General features: G+C 46.6%; 1 protein-coding gene across 6 annotated transcripts in view; it reads right to left on the bottom strand.

Moving 5' to 3' along the window:
* EIF4G1 (eukaryotic translation initiation factor 4 gamma 1) overlaps positions 1–5,072 on the bottom strand; it is a 91,766-nt gene extending 86,694 nt beyond the window's left edge. For 5 of the 6 annotated variants that reach the window (XM_063306350.1, XM_063306354.1, XM_063306356.1 and 2 more), the window contains exon 1: positions 427–513. The gene's annotated coding sequence lies outside the window, so the exon portion shown is untranslated. Of the gene's footprint in view, positions 1–426; positions 514–4,941 lie in introns of those variants that run through there. The other variant, XM_063306351.1, reaches the window with a different exon arrangement.
* Positions 5,073–13,399: the final 8,327 nt, after the last annotated feature.

Below are 13,399 nucleotides of genomic sequence, written 5' to 3'. Positions count from 1 at the left end.
GGCAGCCCCCAATACATAAATAATAGCCCGAAGCCAGCTCTTATCCTTCCCTCCTCTTCCAAAGGTCCCCAATCGGGACACCCCGCCGAGCAGAAAGGCGAGACGGACTCCAGCTCGACCCCTCCCGCAGAGAGCACGTGGGGCCGAAAGGGACCCAGGACCCCCCTTCCTCTCCTTTCACCCCGCTCGGGGACGCCTCTCCTCCGCCGTCCAGCACCGACCGGCCAGGCAGCCGGAAAAGCAGGCCAGATCCGCCTGATCCAAGGACACGTGTCCCAGCCGGGCGGCCCCAGAGGGGAAGCAGGCAGGCGATTGCCAGGCCCACGCGGCGGCGGCTGCCGCAAGAACAACCGCGGCGCAGAGCAGAAAACCAGGCGGGCCAAGCCCGGCCGGGTCCCCCCTCCCCGCCAGCGCCGCCGATCGTACCGATTTCAGCCGAAAGCACGTGGGGCCGGCCGGATCGCGGAGCCGGACGCCGATCCGAGGACCGGCACAGAGGCGGCGGCAGCAGCGAGCGAGAGGAGGGAGAGGGAGAGGGAGGGGGAGGGGGAGGAGGAGGAGGAGCCGCGCCAAGGACAGCCCCGCCACGGCCTCGGGCAAGGCAAGGAGCGGAGGCAGGAAGGAAGAGGAAGGAGAACACGTGGGGCCGGCGGGCTTTGGGCCTAGCGAGGAGGGAGAAAAATCAGCCCGGCCGGGCGCCGGCTCCCAGAAAGGGACCGGCCGCCCAGGGGTGTTTCTGGCCCGTTTGCGCCCGGGGAAGACCGCCACCACCTGCGCGCGCCGGGGAGGAGAAGCAGCTCCCGGGCGAGCTGGGGGTGGCGTCTGGGGCTCCGCTCAAGGGGGATTCCCTCCTCCCCACGAGCCACAGCAGGTTCTCTCTCCCCTCGCCACCAAACGCACGTGGGGGGCGACGGCTCTCCAAGCCCCTCGGAAGCCACACGAACTGGGAAAAGGTTTCAGGAGACGCTTTGCACGTAGAAAGATCTACACTCACCGCCCCCCCCCCCGCACACGTGCTGACAAACACCTACACTATCCTGCCCCATAGGATGCCGTCCTTCCAAAGGCGCCGGAGTACAATTACTATGCTATCCGGGGACGATGGAAGCCGCGCTCTCAGCACATCTGCAGGGCACTAAGTTGGGGGCACTCAGAACGATTCACATTCAAAGACCTCAATTTTCCTCCCTTCCAGATGGAGAGGGAATTGGGGGAGCAAGTACATCAGTAGCGCAGATACTCTTAAGGCTTTTCAACCTGAGAAAAACTGAATATTAAATTCGGACAATAAGCTCAGAATTCCATAAATGCAACACGGTGGGGGAGGGCTTTAGCCATTACAAGCAACCACTACAAATGCAAACCAAGAAGGTACACAATTAAAAAATGGCAATGGGGACGGGTTACAGGAATTGTCCAATAGAAGTGGAGGGTGCCATTTGAGGCAAAGCTAGCACGGGTTGACTTGTGCTCAGCAAAGTATCTTTTTGGGTGACATTTAGTTTACACATACAAAAAAAGTAAGTGCACTGTTAAACTTAGAAAAGGCAACAGAGTGAGGGGGAAAACAAATGCCTCTTCGAATGTTCATCTTTACAGAATGGATTATTTCCTAATATTTGTGCATCACTAATCCACATTTAATTGAAGAAGAAAAACCCACCCAGCTTACAAGAAACTTCCTCAACCTGGCAAAAGATCAGGAGTCTGGTAGCACCTTTTCTGACTAACACATTTTATTAAAAGGCATAAGCCTACATGAAACATTAAACTTACTCAACCTGGTGGTGGCAAGATGTTTGGGAGCTACATTTAGGGTCATCAGGTTGAAGGTGGTTTTACAGACTGCAGAAAAGCGGGCAGATTCTGGTTTAAAGTACCGGAAGGTGGAGTAGGGGATCCAAGATCACACCTCAACTTGTAACATGGAGAAGGGTTTTCAAGAAGCAAGCATACAGGTAGCCCTCACTTAATGACAATTGGGACTGGCATTTTGGTTGCTAAGATCAGTCATTAAGTGAATCTAACAAGATTTTACGACCTTTTTATGGCAGTTGTTAAGCAAATCACTGCGGGCATTACGGGAACGTGGTCGTTAAGCGAATCACGCAGTTCCCCATTGATTTTGCTTGCCAGAAGCCAGCTGGGAAGGTAAAAAATGGCAATCACATGACCACGGGACCTTGCGATGCACATAAAGGCTAGCTGGTTGCCAAGCGCCCAAATTGTGATCACATGACCACTGTGACAGTCATAAATGTGAGGATCGGTTGCAAGTCGTTTTTTCAGCACCATCATTAAGTCTGAACCATCACTAAACAAATGGTTGTTAAGCAAGGACTACCTGTACCTATAGAATCTCATTGTTTAAAAAATTGTGTTGGGGCTTTCAAAGATTATTTTGAAAATGAGCCCCAACACAGTTTATTAAATAACGGGAGTCTATAGGATGTTTACTTCTTGCAAACCCTTCTCCATGTTACAAGTTGAGGTGTGATCTTGGACTTTGGGTGACCTAAATATAGCCAAGTAGTTTTCTTGGAAACAACACAAAGATATTTAACCAGTCATTTGGCCGGACTTGACTTAGCTTTTTGACATCAATGAAGTTCAGGAAGGGAGGGAATAAGAGCCGATCTTGCAAACAAAATGGAAGTTTTCCATTTAAGTGGAAACACTCTCCCAGACCACATTTAAAGGCTAAGAAAAACATAAAAAGAACAGTATAATCTGTGAAATGAAACCAACTCTTTCTCTATATGAAATTCAAATTTTAAGTAAAGATGATACATATCAGTCACTAAAAAAAAAGTAAAATCTCAGTCTGCTAAAAATTCAGAGATACATTAGATGCAGTTGTAACAACGAATTTGTCTCATAGACACTGGCTGAGAAATGAATCCAATTACTGGCTTATATTCAGTTTTATAGACTAAAGTCTATGTCCTACAAATATTACTAATGCTGTAATGACTGACTTAAGGTTCAGGCTCTCCATTTTGTGTAAAAACATGGCAAACACATCCTAGATAGTCTGTGCCTTAGATTCTGGGTCCTACAGATAAAGAGGGAGGGGACAGGAACAAGATCATACAGGAAAGGAATAGGGAAAGAGGTTTTTGTCTAAGAATATGATGTGCTATAAGCGGCTGGTTTTACTTCAAACATCTTTAAACATCATAGTAAGGAACTATCATTACACAGATTGTAGCTTTCTGCTCAAAGGCAGCAAGAGAACTCATATATTCTTTGTATTTACATGGGCTCAGTATTTTAAGACATATTAGACCCTACAGATGTCCCCAAATTGATGACAGGTCAAAACAGTCTCCTCAATGAACTGGTACGGGACTCTGGGTTCAAGAACAAGGCTTGTGGTTTCAGGCATAATGGTTCAGGGAACAGGATTTTAATGCCTTGAACAGGCCATGATTCAAGAGTGGGAGGGACTTCCACCCCCAAAGATGTTTGCAGGAAAAACCGAGCTGTAGAACTGGATGTTCTGTATATAGATTCATTAATCATTTCTATAGTACTTCATCAGTGCAAAATTATTTACAATTCTTGCTCAATTTGGTTGTACACAGGAGTTGGACTTTGGACCTATCCCCACAGTAAAAGTGTAAGGAGAGAAACGAGAGAAGAATGGAGACACTCTCGAATAGGCTTTGATTTGTATTATTCTTTGTTATTGCTGGAGTGGGCATAGCAAACAGCTGTGGTAGGCTGTTTAATATGCATGACCGTGTAAACCTTATAAACATTTATACTGGAAGATGCTTAACGAATCTTCAAAGCCTTAGTAACTGAACTAAGAGCTTACAGCCAGCACAGAAAGAAAGAAAAAAGTTTTTCAAATAAAACTGACAGTATTCACACAAATAAAGGTTTGGCAGTTTTTCCAAAAGAAGAATGGATACGAGAACAAATCTTGAACTCAGTAATAAATACCCCGTTGCTGAGAGCATATTTCCTTGCGAAGCTGTATCCTCAAGAATGCTGAACAAAGAAATAGCACAGAAAATACAGACAGTTAATTAAGAAAACTTGCCACAGATAACTACCCAAACCAGGTTTGATTATGTGCCTCTATTTCTGTGGTTTCTGGCTTGTAGGAGAGGAGAGATCTCAGCATTTCTCACACATGTAAAGGTCAAACACAAAGGTAAATTTACTTGGAGGGAAGAGTTAATAAATTTCATGAGTCCTGGGGCCAATAAACGCTCAATTTGCATTAAAAAAATGGGGTGGGCGTCTTGTTCAGTAGCAGTGAATTCGATGTGGTCTATACTGAGGATTCGTGGCAGCCAAGAAGTCTGAGTTCAATAGTCCAGAAAGCCAAAGGGCGAAAGAAAGAGAAGGCCGAGTCAGGCCTCAAGAGCCGGCCTTCCCCAACCTCTTATCCTCCAGATGTCTTCGACTGAACCAGCCAGTGCCCTTACGGGCCATGCCGGCTGGGAGTCACGGGAACTGTAATTCGGCGCCACGGCCGGGTTCACACAACACGGTGGCTGAGCTGGTCCATTCCCAGGACACCCTCAAGCCCAACTCAGCCCTAGGCAAGCCGAGCACGTTGGGAGAAGGGACCCGCCGGGTCCTCGGCCTGCTGAGCGGGTCGGGCGCTGGGAACCCGGCCATCCAGCGGGCGGCCCGAGGCGGAATCAGGCGGGGGCGGAGGAGGAAGACAAAATGGAGCGGGCCGGGGGGCGAGCTCCACGCGGCCCGGGCCGGGCCTCCGGCCTGGGCTCCCACGTGGTGCTGAGGCGAGGCCTGGCGGGAGGGAGCGGGCGAGCAATGGCGGCCGAAGCCCGAGCAGGGCGCGACGCGGTGCGGGAGAGCAGGGGAAGAGCCCGGCGGAGGGGGCGGGGCCTGCCTGGTCCCCGCCCCCGCCGCGGCCTACACGCGCGCCCCTCCGGCGCCCCCTCCGCCCCGCGCGGTTACCTTCAGTCGCCTTCAGTCCGGGGAGCGAGGCCCAACGCAGCCGCAGCGAAGCCCAGCACGACCATTTCCGGAGCCGCTCCGAGGGGAGGGGCGGGAGGGGAGGGCCGGTCACGGGGAGAGGGCCAGAAGAGGGGGAAGGGGCGGGGCTCGCCTGAAGCCTCGCTCGGGAGGGGAAGGCGGCCCTCATCACGTGACCCACGCCATGCTTTCCTGCGCGGCCCCGGGGAGAGAAGAAAGGGCGCCCGGGTGGGTCAGCTGACCGCCCAGCGATCCGGCTCCGCGCCTCGGCCATGTGATCTCCCACGAGGCGGACGGCGCCTGCGTCACGTGGCGCCCGGCGGCTTCCGGCTCCTCTCCCGAAGCGCTTCGAGTGCTGCCGGCGGAGTGACACGTGTGTCCGTGTGAGCTTCAAGCGGCCAATGGGGAGAAACGCTGCCATAATGCGTTGAACCCCACGCTAGCTGGATGAGCTGGGTTTGTGAGACTCGCTAAGCTACAGTCAGTTGACCAAGCTTAATGTGTGAATGCACTCCTTGGTGGTTTAGTTAAGACGCAGGCATATTTTTGGTTTCTCGTTGTCCATACAAAACTCAGAGTCATGGCTATGAGATGGGCAGCCGTAGAAACCGTCTAAATCAATAAAAATATCAGTGGGGCTGGCTTCTCAATTACTGCATAAGAGGAAGAAGAAATTCCAAGTAGGTCTTGCCTTCTTCCCTGGCTCTTGACCTGCCTTCTATCTCTAGCGCCTAAATAGTCATACTGTGTAAGGTCGCCCTACCATGCGTCCTTTCCATTTCTTCTCTTGTAATATTTGATGTGATTCTGCCATGATAGTTAAATGGAATCTCCAGGTTCAGAAATATTGGCTGCATTCACACAGCATGCTGAATCTTACATAGCCCTCTTGTTGCATACACATAACATACAAATGAATGAGCAACCAGATTTTTGCTCTTCAGCAAAATGTATGAGAAATATATGAACGTGAGGAAATTCATGTTAATGTAGAGAAAGTTAGCGGTGAAGGCACCAGGCTAGAAACTGGGAGACTGAGTTCCGCCTTAGGCACAAAGCCAGCTGGGTGACCCTGGGCCAGTTACTCTCTCTCAGCCCTAGGAAGGAGGCAAGGCCAACCTCTTCTGAAAAACCTTGCCAAGAAAACTGCAGGGACTAATCTAAGCAGTCTCCGAGAATTGGACACAACTGAACAGATTAAAAAAAACCACTAAAAAAATTAAGTGAATAGGCTGCTATTATGGCATCTTTTACGTGAATATGGAGTTGGTTACTGAATACAATAAGAAGGTATATGATGGAGGTAAAGCATGCATAAGATATGTGATGTCCCCTTGGTTATTTAATGTACTTACCGGTATATACATAAATAATTCCTGGGTGACATTAGAGATGAATTGGCTGAGAACGTGAATGTATATGTACTTTTGTACCCAGATAATGCTGGATATTTGGCTGGGAACCCAAATAATTTTGCAGTAAACGTTAGATTGTTTGATGCAACAAGGAACATGGATCTTAAAATTAAAGGACGTTCATCAAAAGAAGCAAAACTGGCTGAATGCAAGAGCATGCTTCTACCCACATTGTTATATGGCAGTGAAAGTTGGATATGTCAGGAGAAACATAAAGTAAATTGAATGTAGTGGGAATGGGATGCATAAGAAGCGTGTGTGATAAAACAAGAAGAGATCAGGTTGAGAGTGAATGAGTACTGAATAAATGTGGATTGAATATGAGTGACCAATATAAAAGACGTTGGTTGAGGTGTTTGAGTCATATCGAAATTGTAAAAGAGGGTGACTTCTGGGGTAGACATGGCGAATGAAGACTTCTCTGTGAAAGCCGAGCGGACGACCATGGCAAAGACCGAAGAACCGGTGAGTAGACCGGTTGTTTGGAACTTCTCTGGATAAGGAGAGGATGGGAGATCACCCATACGTGCTCCAGATGGCTGCCAGAGTCTGTTGCACCATGTTCTGTCCAGACTGTGGCTTCCTGACCTGTATATAGCTTTCTCATAAGGACAATGAGGTGTTCTGGGATTCCCATTTTTCTGAGCACATTCCACAACTTGACATGATCGACACAATCAAAGGCTTTTCTATAATCAATGAATCACATATTGGTTTCTTTTTAGTATTCTTTGGTTTTTTCAGTTATCCAATGTGCATCGGCAATAATGTCTCATGTTACTCGGCCTTTTCTAAAGCCAGCTTGAACATCTGGCATCTCTTTTTCCATGTAGGTCTCTAATCTGCATTGGATGATCCTAAGCATTATTTTGCTAGCGCGTGAAATTAAGGATATTGTACAATAGTTTGCACACTCTGTTAAATCTTGTTTTGGTATTGGAATGCAGACTGACCTCTTCCAATCAGTTGGCATAGCTTGGTTAGAACCTTGACCAATTCATCTTCTGTTGCTCACCATATTTCAGTGGGTATTTCATCAGTCCTGCAGCTTTCCAATTTGGTATGATTGGAGTGCTGATCTAATGTCATCTTCTAGTACTAGAGGTTCTTGAAGTAAGGAATATCTTCTGAGATATCTTGGATGTTGACATCTCTACTGTAGATTGGTTCAGTGTACTCCTTCCATCTTCCTTTGATCTCCTTTGAATTGGTTACTGTCTGTCCATTGCTGTCCTTTAGCATACCAATTTGAGGTTGGAACCTCCTTCTGAGTTCAGAGAGCTCTTGAAAGACTTTCCTTGTTTTTCCATGTTTGTTTCCATCGTCAATGTCTTTACAGATGTTGTTGTAATACTGCTTCTTGTCTCTTCTAACAGCTCTCCGTTAAGTTCCTTTCTGAGACGTTTGTCTTTCTTGGCTTTGGCTTCTCTTCTCTCCTTGGCAATTTCCACAGTTTGCTCTGACATCCAGTTTGCTTTCTTCTCTTTCTTCATTTTTGGCAGTCTTTTTTCACATTCATCCTTAATGACTTCTTTAAGTTCAGTCCATAATTCCTCTGGTTCTCTATCAATGAGGTTCAGGACTTCAAAGCAATTCCTGATGTTCTCCTTGAAAATGGTGGCTATATCTTCAAGATCGTATTGTGGAAGCTGACTGGCTTTCTTCTTCTTTAGCTTAACTTTGAGTTTGCACATGAGCAGTTTGTGATCTGTTCCACAGTTAGCACCTGGCCATGTCTTTGATGCTATAATTGAGCTCCTCCACCTCCTGTTAGCAATAATATAGTCAATTTGATTTCTGTATACTCCATCTGGTGATGTCCATGTATAGAAGCATCATTTGGGTTGTTTGAAGACAGAGTAAGTTATGAAGAAATCATTGGAGTGGCAGAAATTGATAAGTCGGTCTCCTGCTCCATTTTGGTTTCCTAAGCCATACAATCCAACTACGTTTTCCTTTTTCATGTTTCTAACTTTGGCATTCCAAGAAGAATTGAAGAGAAATCAAATCCTGTGGCAGTATTTGAATGAACTAAAGATTAAGACTGTTAGAAGTAAAAGAAAGAAATATAAAGTTGGTTTATTTGATTAAGTTTAAAATAAGACCCTTTTTTTGGCAAAATTCTGGCAACTCTTTATTTTGCTGACACCAGGATTGAAAAGTTGATGTTTTATGAATTTGCTTATAGATAAGGGATGGGATATGAGATCAAGAGGTATCTGTTTGTAATCTTTTAGGGGGTGAAGAATCACTAAATTTGTCTATGCTTGTTGTAATGAAGGTTGGAAGTCACTTCTTTATGTATTTCTTTTCTTTATCATCTTTTCTTTTTTCCTTTTTTCTTGCACTTTTAATTCTTTCTTCCTATACTTTTTTCTTTAAACTTAGTTTGTATTACTTTTTACTATTGTAATCAAAACCAAAAGGGACGCGGTGGCGCTGTGAGTTAAACCGCTGAGCTGCTGAGCTTGCCGATCGAAAGGTCGGCGGTTCGAATCCGCGTGGCGGGGTGAGCTCCCGTTGCTAGTCCCAGCTCCTGCACACCAAGCAGTTCGAAAACATGCAAATGTGAGTAGATCAATAGGTACCGCTTCGGCGGGAAGGTAACGGTGTTCCGTGCAGTCATGCCGGCCACATGACCACGGACGGGTCCTTACGGACAACGCCGGCTCCAAGGCTTAGAAACGGAGATGAGCACCGCCCCCTAGAGTCGGACTCGACTGGACTTTACGTCAAGGGAAACCTTTACCTTTACCTTTACTAATCAAAACCAATAAAAATGATATACCAAAAAAGAAAAAGGAATAGTAAATGAAGATCAAACCAAAAAAAAAAATTGTAAATGAAGGTCAGATCACAAAACAAATATATGGAGAAGTGAATGGGTTGAGAGGAAAGGGAGGTCGCAAAAGATAGAGTTGATTAAAAAAAGAGAAGTGAATTTAAAAAAACAAAATGCAATGGATGATGCGGTACATGGACATAGTAGAAACATGGGTAGTTTGCAAGATTAGATATGGAGAGATACAATGAATGGTGTTGGTGTAATCCAGCTTTAGATTTATTTCCTTCTCTTCTCCTTTTTTTTCATGCCTTTACTTTCTTTGGCATACTATTTCATAGTCTTCCTCTGCTCTGTGTAACACTGACTATCCTGGAAGGAAATAGAGTAGGATAGGTCTGCGTTCAAAATGTGCTCTGCCCAAGCACATAGAACCTGGGGGCCCAGCTCTTTGCCCAACACCTTATCCTAGCGGCACCACGGGGCCTCTCAGTAATTGCAAGTAAAATGTTCCAGTTTGGGAAGTTTCCACTTCTGCTGAATCAGTCTGCAACCGGAGATCAGATTTAGCAGCTGAGGTATTCACAGAGCAAGGGATGTTTCACGTATTGTTGCTCATTTCACCAACAAGGGAAACATTGGCGCATTATCACTGGCACGAAGTACATCACTACTCTCTTGGCAGCCTTTCCTTCCTATGACCACACCTTCCCCAAATGAGCAGAAGTTTGTGAATCAGCTGAACCACTTGGAGAGAAAGGGAGAAGATCCTTCTCCCACTGCCTTCTGTTCATTAGCTGACACAGTGCACCGACTGGCCCTGACTCAGCAACCAAATCAGCTAAACATAGCATGGGTCTTCCCTGCCACCAGCATCTCATTCCTTCCACAAAGCAGAGCCGTGAGCTGGTAAGAAAGCAACCCTTCTCCATCCTGTCCGATACAGGTAGTCCTCGCTTAACGACCACAATGGGGACCGGAATTTTGGTTGCTAAGCGAAGTGGTCATTAAGAGAATCCGGCAAGATTTTATGACCCTTTTTTGCAGCAGTTGTTAAGCGAATCACCCTGGATGTTAAGGGAGCCACATGGTCGTTAAATGAATCATGTGGTTCCCCATTGATTTTGCTTACCAGAAGCTGGCTGGGAAGGTTGAAAATGGCAATCACATGACATGGGATGCTGCGGCGGTCATAAATGCAAGCCGGTTGCCAAGCACCCAAATCACGATCACGTGACCGCGGGGATGCTGCGACAGTGTGAGGACCGGTCATAAGTTGGTTTTTTCAGCACCGTCGTATAAGTCTGAACCACCACTAAACGAATGGTTGTTAAGCGAGGACTACCTGTAAACAAGCCCAACCCTTCTCCACCCCTCCTCTTACAGGACTGGCAAGCAAGCCTAGCTCACTTACATTGTCCTTTCATTAGTGAGGGTCTAGGTTTTCCAAGACACATGGGAAGCTTTAATTCCTTGGACCTCTTGCCATCAGCTTGTTCTTCAGATTTTCTTTACGACTGGCAGTCTCTGGCTTTGCTTTATGCCAGCAATTGGTCCATCTCTGCTCACCCTCAGAAATGCTTGATGCTATGTAAGCACCAAGGGATGTTTTTGGGGGCGGGGAGGAGAGAGTTATGTTTTTAAACTATGAAAATAAATGCATCAGCCAGGCGGTTTCTACAGTACAATCCTTTACATGGCCTGTCCAACTCCAGTCCACCCTGAGTTCATTGGAACTTACTCCCAGCAAAAGGGACCAAGATCGGGATGTGGAACCAGGAAGAACTGATGGTTTATTGCAGCTCTGTTCACACACTGCCCTAAGCCCTGTTTACTGATCTCGAACCAAATAGCCAAATAAGCAGACCTTACTTACCGTGATAAGTAAGACACACAAGTCTTAAATGCTGCTGCCTGCCAAGATTTCTTCTACCATACCCCATGGCAGTATCATTTCCTCCCTCTGTTAAGAGTATATAAAGGTTCATGACAAATTCCATCTTCTCTCAAAACTCTGTCATGGGAAAGTGAATAGTAATCTTCCTACTACTCTGCCTGTCCTATCAGTACTTTATATAAAGCGCTTCTCTGCTCCTCTCCTTTCCTAGCCAGCTGAATCAAAGGTAACTGTGCATAAATGTATACAGGCTCGTCTTAAAGGGGCAATGTAAACCCAGCTCAGAAGCTTGTATCTCTGCCCATCGCACCTTATGGAAAGAGGCTGTGGGGCAGACTGCGTTAAAGCAAAGGGATCCCTCCCTTATCTGAGAATAAAGAAGTTCAAAGAATTCCAAATTGTAATAGCTGTTGGCAGATTTCTTTGGATTTGCAGAATAGGGAGAAGGATTAAAAAAAGAAGTATTTATTTGCCATATTTTATACCACCCAGCTCAATTTGACTGCTGGTGGTCTACATAAATTTAAAAATAGCAGAATTCATACAAATGGTCACCATGCAACCAACATCACAAAACTGCCAAACCCCCAAACAAAATGGTTTTGACCACTAATAGGAAAGGTGCAAGACAAGGGCTACCTCCAAGGAGGATTTCAACATCGCCCTGGATTCTCAACATCCCTCCCCACAGAACCATGTGGACTGGGCAGGTTCCAACTGGAAAGGACAGGCCCCGAGGAACCCTGGAGCCAAATGGGGGCTTTGCAGGGCAGCAGCAGCACTTTGACTTAGATCCAGAAGCCCAGGGGCAACCAAGGCAAAATATGGAAAGTTGATGAAATAGTTGTGTGGCATCTCTCACCAGCTAGCAGCCTGGCCACCATTTTTTGTACCAAAGCTGGCTTCCGAAGGCAGCCTTGTGTACAGTGTGTTACAGTATTCCAGTCAAGTGGTGGTAAGGGTGTGAATTACTGTTGCCTAGGCATCCTGGTCCTGGTAAGGCTGCAACCGGTGCATCAGGCAAAACTGGGCAAAGGCCCCCTGCCTTCACCTGCAGTTTCAGCCAAAGCCACAAGTCCAGGAAGACAAACCTCTCCCACCTCCCATTCCCAGTACATGAAGAATCAACCTTGTCCAGAGCCGACACTGGAACCTTCTTGAAGCCAGAGTGTTTTTGGACAAACAGCAATTCCACCTTGGCTCCAGACGCTGAGTTAGGACTTCCAAGATGTCTGTAGCTTCGTTTGGGGTAGCACTGTAGAGTTAAGTATCACTAGCGTACTAACAGTATTTCACCTTAAAATGATGGTGTGACTTTCCCAAGCACCTTCATATAGATGTTAAAGAACTGAGCCCTGTGGAAAACCATGCTGGACCACCACCAACTTGAGCACTCCTGTCTGGAACTGCCCAGGAGTGGAACTACCGCAGAATGGTCCCTCCCACTGCCAACCCCCGAGGCACTCTAGTAGGATACCATGGTTGATGCTATCATAGGCTGCTGAGAGATCTAATAGGCCAAGGGGAGAAGGCTCCCATCCCCCCTTTAGCTTCTGACGTATGTTGCTGTTCCCATCCGATGCCTGGCTCTGAATCCAGAGTGAAAGGGATCCAGATAATCCACTTTACTGGTGGTCCTCTGTAGCTGAGCCACTGCTACCTTCTCTAGAACCAGGAGGCCAAATTGGAGACTGGGCAGTAGTTCTCAGATAAGGCTGGATTGAGAGAAGGTACATCCCTGCATCTTTCAAAGCGTGATGATGGCATTGTGCTCTCTCAAAATGCCATCCAAGCCCCATTGCCAAGATGGGAAAAAGAGAAAGAAAATTCTTTCCCACCCTCCCTAACATTGCAGTGGTTATGTGCTTAAGTGATGTTGGCCCATTTTCTCATCTCCATCTCAGCAGAGCATTTTGTTTTAACATGGTACAGTTGATAGGTATTTATTTTAGAAATAAAAGTACAATCTGGCTATTTACCACCGCAAAAGTGGGGTAACAGAAAAACCAATCCATTGTGTACTGCTGTGGGCATCCAAAAGATTAGCTGAATCTTGAGACATACCCACAGTTCTTGGTGTGTTTGGGGCTCCAGCCTCCCAAGAACCATAGAGTTGGAAGAGGCCACTAAGGCAATCTGGCCCAATCTCCTGCTTAGTGCAGGAATCCACATTAAAGACTCCCAACAGATGGCTGTTTAGCTTCTGCTCAAATACATCCAATGAAGTATTTGAAAAGATACTTTCATTATACCTTCTGAAATGAGAGAGATAGGGTCTTGACCTTCTGATGTAGGGCCAGATTTCAGACTTTTGAAAGGAACGATACTGTCCCCCTCAGTAGTCTG

Source organism: Candoia aspera, chromosome 6 (assembly GCF_035149785.1).
Source record: "Candoia aspera isolate rCanAsp1 chromosome 6, rCanAsp1.hap2, whole genome shotgun sequence".
Classification (NCBI taxonomy): Eukaryota; Metazoa; Chordata; class Lepidosauria; order Squamata; family Boidae; genus Candoia; species Candoia aspera.
Note: the sequence above shows the minus strand (reverse complement) of the source record. Positions and strands in the feature narration are given on the sequence as shown.